This window comes from Triturus cristatus, chromosome 5_2, assembly GCF_964204655.1.
Source record: "Triturus cristatus chromosome 5_2, aTriCri1.1, whole genome shotgun sequence".
NCBI lineage: Eukaryota > Metazoa > Chordata > Amphibia > Caudata > Salamandridae > Triturus > Triturus cristatus.
In genome coordinates, this window is record NC_140588.1 from 730553371 (window position 1) to 730568918 (window position 15548).

Here is a 15548-nt window from a genome sequence, read left to right on the forward strand (position 1 = left end):
TAGCCAAATAAGCATCATAGCCACCAATCTACAGGTCAAACACTCAGGAGAACATCCCAATCTGTCCCCCGCAACATACCCATCCCCAAGTGGACATTGAGAGGAATGCTAGGCACATCCAACTGCCTGGAGGAACTGTGTCAACTTGAATATGTATGAAACATAGATGTCGCATGAAACACCATTACCATTGTCTCTCTCTCACACACAGGGCAACGTCATCGATCTCCCCCCAACACTGGGGGGGAAGAATCACAGTCCCAGGCTCTGCGTGATGATGATCCCACCGGCAGCGATGACTCTCACCACTCCGTGGATGACCCCGACCAACCTGGACCCTCTGGTGCCCAAGCCCCTGCAGCACCTGCGTCAGGTACATCTGTGCCAACCACCACCCCCATTCCTGCCACATCCCAGGACACACCCAGGAGCCCTGCTCGCACTGAACAACAGAGCCAGTCTGACCGGGAGGGAGAAGGTTCTCCGGACACCCAGGAGGAGGCAGGCAACCCTGCAAATGCCATCCCTCAGGGGTCCCGTAGACCCGATGTGCCCACAAGGGCAGGCCAGGCTCAAGTGGGCAGGGGTGGTGGGAGTGGAGGCAGGCGGAGGCGCGAACCTGACCAGCCAGCTCAGGACACCGGTATGTCACACATACACAACATCCTGGACTCATACCGGCGTGACACCAGAGGACCAGGTCGTGTCAAGTCTCTCCGAGATGCAGGGGACCCTCGATGAGATTAAGAACCTGCAGGTCGAGCATCATGCCAGTCATCAACAACACCAAGGACGGATGGAGGCAAGACTGGCTGAGCTCCTGGCGGTGCACAGGGACATGAGCCAATCACTCCGTCAGATCGCCCAAAGCATGGGCAACCCTTCCTGTGCCACCAGGCGTAGACCAGCACCAGACACAGGGAGGGAGCAGGAAGAGGAGGATTCATCTGACGGAGCATCCCAAGCATCGTCAAGGCCTGCATCTGAGGGTCCCCGGAGGAAGGTGGTTCGTCCACGGAAAAGACCATGAGAGTCAGCGGACCATCCACATCTCCCAGGTCACCTGGCCTGGCACCTGGCCCTCTGGCGCAACAGCAGCACCTCATCCAATGACATTCTCTGCCACATGCACTTGCTGGTCACAGTCTGACCAATGATGACCAACACTGTGCCCTGGACTCTGATGACTTCCAATGCCAAGGATACCATCTCCCCCTGTGAACTTTGGATTCTATTCCCCCGGTAGAGCACCTAATTTCATCTACCAATACACGTACCCCACCGCAAATAAATATATTACTTTGGTCATGAGATGTTCCTGTCATTTTGCATTATTCAACCACATATGTGTGTGGAAATGTCAAACTATGCCTGAGTGTTGAACTAACTCCAGCCATCCATACCCTGGGATCAGAGTCTGGTACAGGACACACATGGGTCACAAGGTATCATTCAATGTAGGCATGGAGCACAACACTCACCTGGGATGGCCTCTGGCTGCTGAGGGGGGCTTTCTAAACTGTGCGGACAGACCTATTTGGGAGAGTATCATCAAGGCGTAGAGGTCGTGGCTTATGTGGAGGTTCCCGGGGAGGGAGTCCCAGGTATGTGTGGCCAGGTGGGAGAACAGTGTCCTGTATGCTGGAGTACGGTGGATGTGAAGAACGGTGGCCAGGGCAAGGTTGGATGCACAGAGATGGCCCAACGGGATCTAGGATGACAGACGTACAAGATTGGTTTGGGGTCGAGGTTGTGGACTGCCTCCTGAGTGTGGGTGGGGAGTGTGGAGGTCATCCTGCAGCAGACAGTGATCCATTGCAGCTATCTATGGTGGACGGTGAGGTGGCTGGGGCGCAGGGTGTTGAAGCTGAGGTGTGCAGATGCACCCTGGACGTGGACAAGTTTCCTGGGATTTTGGATGTACTTGCTCCGTAGAGGGCAGGACAGTATTTGACACAGATGTTTTCATGGACCTGGGGGATGGTCTGTCTTTTCTTGGAGTGGATCTATCTGTGGATCATGTGCATAATGCAGAGGGCGTTGCAGCATGAGGTACAGATGATGTGGACTAGCATGGCAAATGTGAGCGAGCCAAACATGATGCACACCATCTTGTGTGTGTGGCCACTGGGTGCTTGTGCAGGGCTCTTGCGGGTGGTACACAAGCACTTGACCCAGCTGGAAGGGGAAAATCCTCAGATTATCACCTCAGTCCTGTACAAGTCCAGCCTCAGGTGGCTCGTGTTCAGCCATTCATCAATGGATCTCATGCATACTTGAATGATGGAACTGCCAATGTCTGCGTCTTTGTTGAGGGTAAGGAGCACCTGGCTGTCAATGGCATACGAGCTGATGATGAGGTGCTGTGCGCATGTGATGGTGGAGAGGGGGGTGCTGGACACTCTGTAGATTGACATGCTGAGAAATGATACCTGTGCCATGTCCCAGACGATGACACCATACTACATGCTGAAGCCTTGAGTCCCACTCCCATGCCCTTGCTGGGCTACAGAGCCGGTGGGGAGTATTAGGACGTGACCTGGTTGGTGTCACAGGGCCTGGAAGGCGTGGCAGCGCAGTGTAGGCAGTTGGAGTTGCACACTCAGCATGCAAAGGTGTCGTGTGTGTGCCCAGGGTATGTCTGACAGCAGGCTTTAGATGTGCGGATGGACATAGCTCGGAGTGTGGCTGCTACATCAGACTGTAGTGTGATGTGGGTTATGCAAGGACAGGATGGTGGTGCAATGTGCACCTTGCATGTGCTGATGGTCCAGCCTTTGGCACCGCGTGGCGGCAACAGTGGCATAGACAAGCTGAGGCCAGCCAAATGAATGGGTGGAGGGAGGAAGTGAGAAGCATCTTGGAGGCGTGTGTGTTGCCAAATCTGGATACTCTGTGGGCCCTTGTTGCAGGGGCCGCAGCAGCAGGCGGCATCTCCTTGCAAAATGCCAGAATTTGAACACAAAGACTAGGATGTCAGAAGGACAACTGCAACAGGCCTGTGTGTAAAGTAAGGAGTGTCCAGTGTCACATGGCACACCCAGAGACAATGCATGCACAATCACCAAAGAAGCATGACACCGGATCAGGAAACTGAAGGCCGACCTGTGCACAGGAGACACACCCTCAGCAGCTGTTGATGGCCCATTGTGTGGACCAACATGCCAAAAAACATACACAACCATGTACTTCATGCCCAATAGGGAGCCTAATCCATGAGCAACCGCATGCATGTTGCTAAACTACACATGGACTCCTATGCATAATTTTCTACAACTATGCCAGATATGCCGCATGCAAAGTGGCAAGAGACCTGCATTGCAGAGATGAGGCACCTTGGAGTGTGACGAACACCTGTATTACTCAGCCTCACACTAAGGGAAATGCATCAATTGGAACAGACTCACAGGTCATTTGGCTGACCATGTGTGACCTACACTGGACACCCCCTTCAACACACAGATGTGGTAAATCCTACTGAGCTGGCACACAAGTGAAGGGGTTGAGCCTAACACCCCTTGCTGCACACAGAGAGTCTGCAATTCCCCATTGAGCCTCATATGGGGATGTCCCATACTATGTCCACCATTAGCATCCCGTATGTTCCTGAGGGACGTTTTACACACATTGATGCCTTCATCAGAATCCACAAACCATTACAGATGACTGTCAGGAAGGGTGACTATCAATTCATGGGAGCCATGGTGAGTCGACATGTATGCATGGTAACACAACATGCACAGGAGCAGTCCCCACCTATCACAAACATGAACCACCCACAAAATGCCTTGCTGCACTCCTTACCCCAAATGACTTTTCACCATGTCTGTGCATGTAACTCTGATCCAGCACACGTTGCAATACTCATGAGGAATAGCAGGAGGGCAATGATGACATGAGCAGACGACAGCCGCAAGAACCTGGGGAGGACAGACACACAACAAGTCAGCGAAGAGCTAGTAATCCACAGACATGTACTCTACAGGAATGATGTTGTCACCGTGCTCTTAATAAATTTAGTGTCCCAGCTAAAATGTGTGGAATGACATCATCACTTGAATGACACATCAGAACACACCTCCAAGTCACTTAGCACACAGTCAGCTGGACACACACATTGCAACACATGCCACACAAGGCTCAAAGCGTGCACACTCAGACACAGGGACTCACCATCATGAGAAGAAGTTGCGGATAAGCTGACTCCGGATGTCCTCATCCTCATCCTCACTTACCCCATGCCCAAGCCCTTCATCCTCCACGGGTGGATGATCCTGCTCATCGGGATCCAGGATGAGTGGCACGGCCTTCTCCACTGCCATGTTGTGCAGCATGCAGCACACAATGAAGATTTTGCAGACCTTCACCGGGCATATGGGAGTGCGCCGCCGGTCTTGTGGAGGCACCGGAATCTGCTCTTCAGGAGTCCAAACGTCCTCTCAATCACGCGCCTCGTCTGCCCATGGGTGTCGTTGTACCGGTGTTCTGCGGCTGTTCTGGGGTTGCGGAGAGGAGTCATCAGCCATGGCATGTTGGGATAGCCAGAGTCCCCTACATGGAAACATCATGTGAAGAAGTGGGTCAGGAGATGCCGTAAGATACAAAGATAGCGCTAAACACAGGACTAACAGAGTATACCCACCAACAAGACATGCTCGTTCTGCGTGCAGCTGCAGCATAATTTCTGGCACCCTGCTACGCCTCATGATGTATGCATCGTGTGCGGACCCTGGAAAACGGGAACAGACATGGGAAATCAGCATGTTAGCAAGACACACCACAAGGGCATTAATGGAGTGATAATGTTTTCTGTTTCTATAGGCTACCTCCTGTGCCTGTGGTGGTACCAAAGCCACATGTGTCCCATCAATGGCCCCAATTACATGAGGCATCCCTCCCAGGGCATAGAACTCACCCTTGACACCTGTCGACTGCTCACGAGTGGGAAAATGGATGAATTCATCCAGGTGCACCAACATGGCTTCTAAAACATCATGCAGGACACGGCTGAACAATGTCTGGGACTTGCCAGCAACATCAACTATGGTCAATTGAAACGTGCCGTTGGCAAAAAAATGTAGGGCTGCCATCACCTTCATCTTGGGGGTCAGAGCTGTAGGATACCTGTGTTGTGGTTGGAGGTGTGGTGCAAGCCGGCGGGTCAAGTCCTCTATCAACTCTTGCGAGAAGCGGTATCTGCGTATGCAGTCATGTTCACGCATGGCATCCAGGTGTGGCATTCGTCTGGGGAGAGGCGGTGCCCTGCAGAGATTTGGAAGGAATAACTAAGAGTGAGTACATTACCACACCAATGTCACTGAGGAGAGCACATGTTCAACAGCTAATGCACATCTGCTTAATACAGAGTCTGGGCTGTACAATACATGCAGGACACGTAGGCCAGCCAGGTGATACTCCTACGAAGAGCCAGCCACAATAGTTGCATGGCAATGTTGACGTGACATGCCATTAAAATAGCTGTGGGCCAGTGTAAGTGACAAGCCAGACACATTACATGAGTGACAGACATCCACATATCCGGATTTTAACGGATGTCATCTCATACAGACAGCTGGCCGGAGTCTAGACGCACAGGTCACATGTCATCTGAAAAAGGACAGGTAACACACATTCCCATGAAGGGGTACATGTCAAAAACTGATGACACAGACATTGAGAGAACGCAGATATTGCCTCACGTCAGGAAGTCATCTTTGAACCATCATGACACATGTAACGTGTGAGTCCACATGTGGCATGGTGTGCGTATATGTGTGTCATGCACATATGCACACAGACACATGTTGGATGCTGCAACAGCAGATGGAGTTGACGGAACACCAACGGCAAGCTCATGGGAACACATGACAGACACATGACATAGTCACATCGTGGCACGCTGGTAGTCACATGTCAGGTGTAATTATCCGTGTACCTGGCATTAGGGGACAGTTGCGGGTGTTGGTGACTGTGCCATACCAGCGATGCAGTGCTTGACACGTGTGTCCTACATGCATACATGTGCAAAGTGTGAAGGGGAAGTGTGCCACGTAGTGCTCCATCACACATGACATGTGTAAACAGCTCATCACACATCTATTGTGTCACAAAATGAGGAGACATGTGCCACATCACTGCCTGACACACCTAGGCCCTGCACATGAAGGACTGCACTGACAATGACTTGATGTCCAGCCTTGTGCGAGTCTGACACCTCCATTCCTTTCGTGTGCACCTCCTATCACCAGTGTAAGCTGTGAAATGCAGTACACACGCTCTGAGGGCGTGTGTACGGCCCGTACTCATGCGTGAGTACCTGCCGTACACGCGTGAGTATGTGCCTATCACTGTAGTTGGGGGTACCGTGGGCCCTAGTGATACGGCACGTACTCACGCGTGTACGGCCCGTACACGCATGAGTACATGCCTCTCACTATAGTTGGGGTACCGTAGGCCCTAGTGATACGGCACGTACTCATGCGTGTACGGCACGTACTCACACGTGTATGGCCCATACACGCGTGAGTACGTGCCTCTCACTATAGTTGGGGGTACTATAGGCCCTAGTGATACGGCACGTACTCACGCATGTACGGCCCGTACACGCGTGAGTACGTGCCTATCACTATAGTTGGGGGTACCGTAGGCCCTAGTGATACGGCACGTACTCACGCATGAGTACGTGCCGTACATGAGTGAGTACGTGCCGTATCACTAGGGCCTACGGTACCCCCAACTATAGTGATAGGCACATACTCACGCGTGTACGGGCCGTACACGGGTGAGTACGTGCCGTATCACTAGGGCCTACGGTACCCCCAACTATAGTGATAGGCATGTACTCACGCGTGTACGGGCCGTACACGCGTGAGTACGGCCCGTATCACTGTAGTGATGGTGCCCTAGGGGTACATGTGAAACGCGCCGTACCTGTGTGGGGATTTAAGAATTACAATGGGGACACATGAGGGACAAGTATTAGGGCCTAAATGCATGCTGGTTGTCATGGATACCGAATTTCAAGTTCAAAATTTAACATCATGTGGTCTGGAAAAAGCAGTTGGCCACATTATACATTGTTGCAAAGTGGTTGTTGACTTGACATGATGCTGCAAAATCGAAAGATGCGAAGGCTGTCACTGGTGTATGTTTAAAGGGATTGGAGGAAACGTAGGATGCAAATGAGTCTGACCAATCACTCTGTACTCCTGTAAATGAAATAGCCAGCAAGGCAGATATAAGGTAGGCAGAACCCATGAGAGGGCACTTGCCTGCACAACATGTCAGTTGATACCACTGCTGCTGTATTGTCTCCCTCTGGCACCATGTCAAGGACTGTGGAGAGGGCCCAGCCTTTCACCCAGGAGGAGAACGAGGCCCTGCTGGATGTGATCCTCCCACGGTACCCCATGCTGTATGGTCGACCAGGGGAGCAGGTGAGTGCTGACTCCACTACCTTTGCCTGTGCACCTTTATTGTGTCTGTCACTTCTGGCATTGTGTCCAGGTGTGACAAACATGCAATGTTGGTTGGAGTGGGTCCCAGGGGGGGTGGATGGCTTATGTCTCTCATGCAGGGCTTGATGTAGTTCATGTGTGCACTCCTCACTTGCATTGTGCTTACTGTGACATTCACTGCATAGTGCATGGCACATTCAGCCAGCCTAATCCTCTTGGGCATTCTTGTTCTATTGTCCTGCGGTGATTCAGTGGTCACCCCGGTGTGACAGGTGACTGCACCCACAGATGTGTGTGAGAGTTGAGTGGAGCTGTGGTGAGAGTGGTGAGAGTGTCCAAATGATGTGTACGCCCCCTGGACATTGATGTGTGTGAATGTTTCTTGTCATGTGGGTGTGTGTCTATGGGGAGTGTTGCACCACAGCTGCATAGAAGAGGCAACTGCTCAATCCATCTGATGTGTGAAGTAAGCCGTGCTGTGTGTCTGACTTGCTGAGCTAGCCCCACACCTGTGACCCCCCCCGGCAAGTGGCACATGTACAGAGTGAGGTTTGCATCCGCTGTTGCCAATGGCAGGTGATTGATGTGTGCCTGTGTGTGTCTGTGTACTCTGCTGAGGTTTCATCAGTGGCCTGGGGCATGTGACTGCTTTGCGATGCTGTCCATCAGCCTTGTGTTGCTTGGGATGCACAGTGTGTGCCATGATCAGGGATTGTTTCGCACCCCTCATGCCACCTGTGTACTTACTATGCCATGTAGTGCATTGGTGCGTCCCCAGTGGAATAAGTCCCTATGACTAAGGTGCTATTACTTGCCAGCATACTATGCCCTGTTCAACAAATCAAAGATGTTCAAATGTGTGGCTCTGTGACATGGTGCAGGTGTAGTGATGTTGTCCCATTTTGTCATCCACACAGGTAACCGCCTACCAAAAAGGGAAGATCTGGAAGGATGCCGTCAAGGCCGTGCCATCGGTGGAGGGTCGCAGTCGGCGCCTGCCACAAGTGAGGAAGAGATGGCAGGACATCCGGTGCTGGACCCGGAGGATCGCCCGGGTCATGCTGAAGGAGGAGGCTCCTCGCAAGCATGGCGGGCGGCGGTGCCTGACCCACCAGATGAAGCGTGTCCTGGCGGTGGTCTTCCCTGACCTGGATAGGCGGATACAGGAGTTACACTAGCAGGAAGGGAGTAGGTACATGTGTGTTTGTTGTGTGTCGCCAGCTTTTGTAGTTGCTCAGTCGCCTGGATACACTGCCTGGCTATATATGTGCAGTGCATATCCTGTTCCCCCAAGTCAACCTGTGCTGTTCTTCCTCCCTTCCCCTCCTTGACATGTGTTACCTGGTCTGTGTGTTATCACTATTGCACATGGTCATCTAGGCTGCCAGTTTATCAAGGTGCACACTGCTTTCAGCATCATGTGTGGGGGTGGTCTGCCTGTGCCCTGTCCTGTTCAGTCATTTGGGGGTGCATAATTGTTGGCACTGATGCTGAGTCTCAACATAGGAGTGTGAGGGTTCAAATGAACAGACTTGCAGCATGCATTACCAATGTTGTGGCCTCAGACATGATGTGCATGAGTGGGATATATGCATAGTGCCGGGACAGTTGCTCCTGTAACAGTCAGCTCATTCCAGGACCATGGAGCAGTGTGCCCACTACAGTCCCCTGACACAGCCTGCCCTCCTACTCATGTGTGTCATCCAACACTGTGCACATTCACTGTGGGTTCAGCATGGCTCTGCCTCTGTGGCATTGTTCCCTGGCCTAGGTAGTATTTTTCACATGTGTGATACATTTGTCCACTGGACAGGGATACACCAGTTTGCTTGTGCATACTCACACTGGCCAGTGCCTGTGTGGCTATTCACAACAATCTGTTGATGTTTGTTTGTGACCAATATGTTTTGGCAGCCCTACAAGGTGATGTCGTGTTAATGAAGCTAGTTTTCAAGCACAGTTATTGTAACCCTGAATAAGAGGTGTCACTTCTTGATCGTTATCAGTCACATTGACTCAGGTATGGGTGGGTGTGTGCGGGAGGGGCGTACATGTTCAACCCTGATGTTTCATTGCCAGTTCTGACTTGTGTGTGATGATTCGCAGTACAGAAAGTCATCGTGCAGTGCCCACGTGATGTTGGCCAGTGCTTAATGTTTGTGCTTCATAGCCTGTGTCAGTTTTTGACAATCATGTATCCTGCTTGTACATTTTTGGCACCTGTGTGTGGTTCAGATGCTACACAGTTGTGACTTTGTGTGCTGACATCTGTGGGTACATTCTGGCTTGCCATGAGGGGGAGCCCACAGTACAGCTAGGCTTTTTTACTAAACAATTGCAGGCCCATTAGCTTATGTATTGTCCTGGGTGTGGACATGTGTGCCACTCCAGATAACAGTCAGTAGGTCATATGTGTAGCCAACTGTGTGATCAGGTGACGGATAGCCATGTGACAAATGACATTATTCAAGTTGTTACTCAGAGAAAATGTCCATTGGCACTCACTACACCTGTCAACATGTCTCAATGTTTCACATGCTTGACCTTGTTGTTTTGTTGTGAAGGACAATGATGTGCCTGCATTACAGATGTCTCCCAAGGAAGTGCACAAGACACCACCTTTACACTTTCCAGGGACACGCTGGCACATTTTAAAGTAAGGCACAGTTTGAACAAAACTTGTTTGGAGTTCATACATATACATGTTCCCACAGTGTGGTAGCATTTGGGTTAGTCCTTGGTTGTTGCTGATACCAACTTACGAGTGTCAAGTCATCCAGACCACCGTGGTGCCATGTATATGTACTTACTGATATACCATTTCTGCCTAACAGTGGCTGATTTGAATGAGTCTGGCAGCTCAGACAATGACTGTGTACATGTAGTTTGGTGTGCACCTCCTTGTGTGACTTCTGCTATACAGACACATGTGTGTTGTGTTCACAGAGTGCCACATTCACACATGCTAGACATGTCCATTGTGTAAAGGGTTGTGATTCTCCAGGAGTCACAATGTATTTCTTTGGGGTGTCAAAAGTACTCACAGGTCTCTGAGTGTGGGGACACCTTCTGCATTGGCATGTGGTATTTGGCCTTGGGTGCGACAATACTGTTTGGTTCACAGTGAACAAGAGGTGGCATGCCTTCATAGTCTTGCTGTGCTCAACTGATCCCAGACACTAGCTTCTCATGATATTGTGATTTCAAGTTTTTTGCTGTTGTGTCCTAATTTTCATTGTTTCCAAGTGGCATGGTGGGTAAACCAACTGGGGAGTGCAGGGCTTACATATGTGGGGAGTATCCTAGATGTTACTCATGATGCCTTTCCTGATATGCACTGTTGCCTATTTTGTTTGGACTCATGTGTCAGATGTATACAGGTGACTGATTTTTTCCTGTCTCTTCACCTTGCCCACACCATCATCGGAGGACACCGAGGGAGACACCGGCATGGACGTGGAGGAGGGATCGAGCAGTGGTGCCACCACTGCTGAGGAGTCGGTGGAATCTAGTGGCACGGAGGGCGAGGGGAGTGAGGCGCAGGACCTGCCCAGTACCAACACTGACTGCGAGGCAGACGGGTCCGAGGCTGAGCTCCCAGAGGGGGCGGAGGCTGCTCCCACAGCTGAAAGCAGCAGTACATCTTTTGCCGCCCCCTCCATTCCCATCACCGCCCTCCCACTTGCTCGGGTCCCTTCTGTCCGTGCTAGGCCACACCGTGTCTCCTTCGTGCCAGGCACCGCACCCCCTGCCCCTGTCCCCCCTGCTGCCCTCACTGCCGAGTCTGTGGACATTCAGCGGCAGTTGCAAGTTGGGCAGACATCGATCCTGACTGTCCTCCATGGCCACACCAGACTGCTGACCCAGATGGTGTCGTACATGGAGGGCATGTCATCAGCGATGTCTGACCAACGGATGTTGCTGAGGTCCCTGGACTCGTCACTGACGGCAGTAGTGAGTCACCTGCAGCGCTGCCTCCCCCCCTACCCCTGCCCCATCCACAAGTCCCACACCCATGCCTGTCCCAAGCACACCAAGACATCCACACACACGCACCCCACCATACAGAAGCAGCACACCACCACGTAAGGGCAAGCGGAAACCTCCTGACACGCACACTCAGGGGGAAACAGGCACACCCACTGGGTCTGGGGCACACAGGCAGGCCCTCAGCCACAGTCCTCGTCCACATGACTCACTCCCCAGTCCCTCTGATGTCACTCCCCTTGGCTCCCCTGCCCCAGATTCGGAGAAGGAGGCCTACTTTGCTGGGCTGGGCCTCAGCCCCACTAGTTCACCTGGCCGGAAACGGTCAAGGCACTCCACGGGTAGGGGAGTTAAGTCCCCCAGCCTGTCCACCACCTCCCCCAGTAGCGCTGCAACCCATCCCTCCGACCCCCCCCCTCCTTGGGGCCTGTTGTTTCTCCGGGTGCAAGGGAGACGCTTGAAGAACTGGCAGAAGTGTGCAGCGCCGAGCTCACCTCCACCTTTGGCGCTGCCCCACCCCCTGTCCGTCCCTGCACCCACCACACCTACCCTTCCCCCTCCTGTCCCTGCGGTGCCTGGTCCTTCCCCACATGATGCCCCCCCCCCCAGTCGACGACACAGAGTCTTCTGATGTGCAGGCAAGCTAGGGGAGACACATGGCCATGTGTCCCCCCCCCAAGGACTGATGATATGGACTGGCCATTGGCCTTTGTGAATAGTCTCGTTTACACATTATTATTTTCATGCTGAATAAAGCATTTTCTATTTTCGTTAGAAAAGTCTTGCTTTTCAGGTATTGATGTTGATGCTGATGCTACAGGAGTTGGGGTTGTGGGCAGGTGTTATGTTTCAGGGAAATGTTGTGGTCTGCTGCTCATGGGGTGGAACCTGGTATCTGCGTGCCATCACAAGGTCTCTGCAAAGATTCTTTGTCATTTATGCTCTTTGTGTTTGGAGACATTGTCCCAAGGAGTGTTCCTTCCTCTGTGGCACCTGACATCTTCCCTGCAGAGAGTTGCACAATTGTTGTGTTGCCCTGTGTTTACATTTCCTTTGTTGGTGATGGATCTTGTTGGACTTGGCCCTTCTGGCAGGTTCACCCCTGAACTTTTTTGCTTTTTACTGATGACTTGGTGTGGTGATTTTTTGGTTTCTGCGCACTTTCCCTGTGTCCCAGGGTAAAGTGCGGGCGTGCTCTGAGTGCATGTGGTGAGATAGGCCTGCCCTCCCATAGGAATGCATGGGGAATGTATGTGTCCCTAGTAGTTCCTGATGCGTGGGGTGTGCAGGCCCGAGTTTGGTATGTGCGGACTCGTGGGAGTGAATGCTGCGCGATGATGTGTGCGGCGTGCATGTACCTAGTGTGGAAGTGCCACTTCTAGAAGTGGGCACTTCTGTGTGCAGTGTGTCTGTCGCGTGATTGGCTGGTCATGTCATGTGACGGGCTAGGGATTCCCCAGAGTCAGGATGAGTCACCCAGTGGTGAATGGGGAGATCAGCAGCTAGATGGGTGGGAGTAGTACACCTGGGTCCTGAATAGGACAGGGTTTTCCACACACAATGCTGGCCCAGCCCCCTGCGGTGCGACTGACGACCCTAGCCCTGCCAATGAATAGAGTGAGGGGCTGAGCACATCAAGGGTGCTCCCCAACCAGCTGCGACTGGTTTTCCCCCTCACCCTGAACCCAGAACAAAGGGGTTTGCTGTATAAAAATGGGGCTGTGTCCCCACAGAAACTGTTCTCTGCCAGGATCTTACCTGAGGGGGGCTGCTGCTGCTGCTGGACCAGAGGACCGCCACTTGGACTACCTCCCTGCCTGGAGGCCCAGTGAGCTGGCTCTGGGTCCAGCCTTGCCCCCCACCCCTGCCTTGCTGCCTGCAAGGGAGAACTTTGCTGATTTTGGGATTATTTGGCCCTAAAGCGCTGGGAGCACTTATTTGTGTCCCTAAACGCCTGGATTGCCTATAGCGCTAGGAGCGCTCTATTGTGGCCCCAGCAGCGCTGAGCTGCAATATTTAGCGAGGGAACCCCGGCGTGGGATTCCCCGCTTGTCTGCCGTGTTCCAAGGCGGGTGCCCACCCCGCTTAATTGTTTATTTTGATAGCGGGAGCCTACCCCGCTATCGCTGTGGTTTAATTGAGGGAGCCCACCCCTCATTGCCGCCGTATCCAAATCACCGCCGCGGCCGAGTGGAAAGGAAGTCAGGCAGTCTCGGAAGGGACGGGGCGTGGCCCAACCCAGGAAGCGGACGGGAGCCTACCCCGCGCTCCTGCAACAAAGTGAAGAGGAGGAAGCAGTCCGGCAGCCTCGCCGGATCCCCGACGAAGTCCCGGTGAGTCAGAGACAGAGGACAGCCCCACGCACCCACCGGAGGAGGCGTCCCCCCGCAGGGAGGAGGCCCCGCGTCAGTCCGGTGAGTGAGGGCACTGAGGGGGGTCCGGGCTGCATTTTCAACGACCGCCGTAAGGAGCCGGCTGCCCCGGTGAGTGGGGGCAGCCTTGTGCCAGAGCGCCTGACGCTCCACCGAAGGGGGCAGTGCTTCTCGAGCCTGTGAGGCTCCAACGCGGGCCACAGTGTGTTCTCGAGTCCCCGCGTGGGACTCCAACGAAGTGGGCACATTGTTTCCCGAGCCTGTGAGGCTCGCGAGTCCCTGAGAGGGACTCCATCGTGGGGACATAGTATTTTAGAGCACTCGTGAGGCTCCAACGTTACGGGGGCAGTATTGATTCAGAGTCCAGAGGGACTCCAACGACGGCACATTATTATTTAGAGCCTGCGAGGCTCTAGGGGGCATTTTCAGTGTTTCAGAGCCCTGGGAGGCTCCAACGTTGGCCCCAGCATTTCTCCAGTTGCCCAGCACTTAGTGGGCAACTGCTACGTGTAGGTTGTGCTTTGTGCACCTGGTTTGCGCAGCCTGCGCCGGCGCGCCCTGACTCTGTTGAACACAGGGCGCCCTTGCCCCTTCACGGCCAGTTGGCCCAGGGATTGCCACAGATAGTGGCTAATGTGAGTTTTTGCGCCATTGTACCTTTCCTGCACCTCTGAATGTGTTTATGCGTCATGTGCTTTGCCCTACACCTCTGAATGTATTTTACGCATCCTGTGTCTATGTGCTTAGACCCCTACAGGTATTGTGATACTTAGGTGGTTGTTTTCTCCCTAGTACAGGTGGTACTAGTGAGGTCCTAGTTCCCTGCGTGATATTCCTAAAGGTGGTTAGGGTTGCGTAGGTGGTACTTTCTGATACCAGTAGTTACTGGTTGGGTGCTACATGTTCTATTTTTAGTGCTACAGTGATTGTATGTGCTATGTTCTAAAGTTTTATTCCTATGTTCTAAGTGCTATTTCTAAAAAGTGCTAATTCCTGACAGTGGTCCATGTGGCCCTGTCCCCTGTATATATAATCCCTTGTAAATTCTGCCCGTGCCTGTTGGCACATTGTAAAATGTGTGTTTTTATCTAATGTGTTGTGTATAATACAAAGGTTATTGTCATATAATACCTTGTGTGGAGTTTCCTTTGTGGTGGGCCTTGGGTGTTGTTGCTGGGTGCGCGCGCAAACGCTTTACACATCGCCTCAGGGATAAGCCTGTCTGCTCGTGCCAAGCTACCAAGGGGGTGAGCAGGGGTTATCTTTGGCGTGTACCTTCCTTGCCCTGACTAGAGTGGTGGTTTCTGCCTGGCTTTGGCGCAAGCCCTAGCCAACCAGAAATTCCATTTCTAACAGATCCCTTCAACTCTGGCCATGCCTGCTCAGCAATGTCTCCGGCTGCATCGTCTGTGCCATCCTTGGTACTCACTGTACTTGTGTATACAGTATTTTGCCATGCCTTCATGGAGAAATTGTCCCTTTTCCGCACAATGCATGTGTGTAATCCCAGCCTAGCACACATATGGTACTTGTTCTGCTGGGTATTTGAACACCTGACTCACAATTGTGGGCATTGTATCTGTGGGAACTCCACCCTATTCCTTCCATGACAGACAACATCTTGGTGGCTGGCCCAGCACCTGAACATTCCTATCAGTCCTGGGATGTGCGTGACAGTGTGTGTTCTCTTTGGCTCTCTTAGTTTAGTAGGCAGTGACATGACTATACAGTC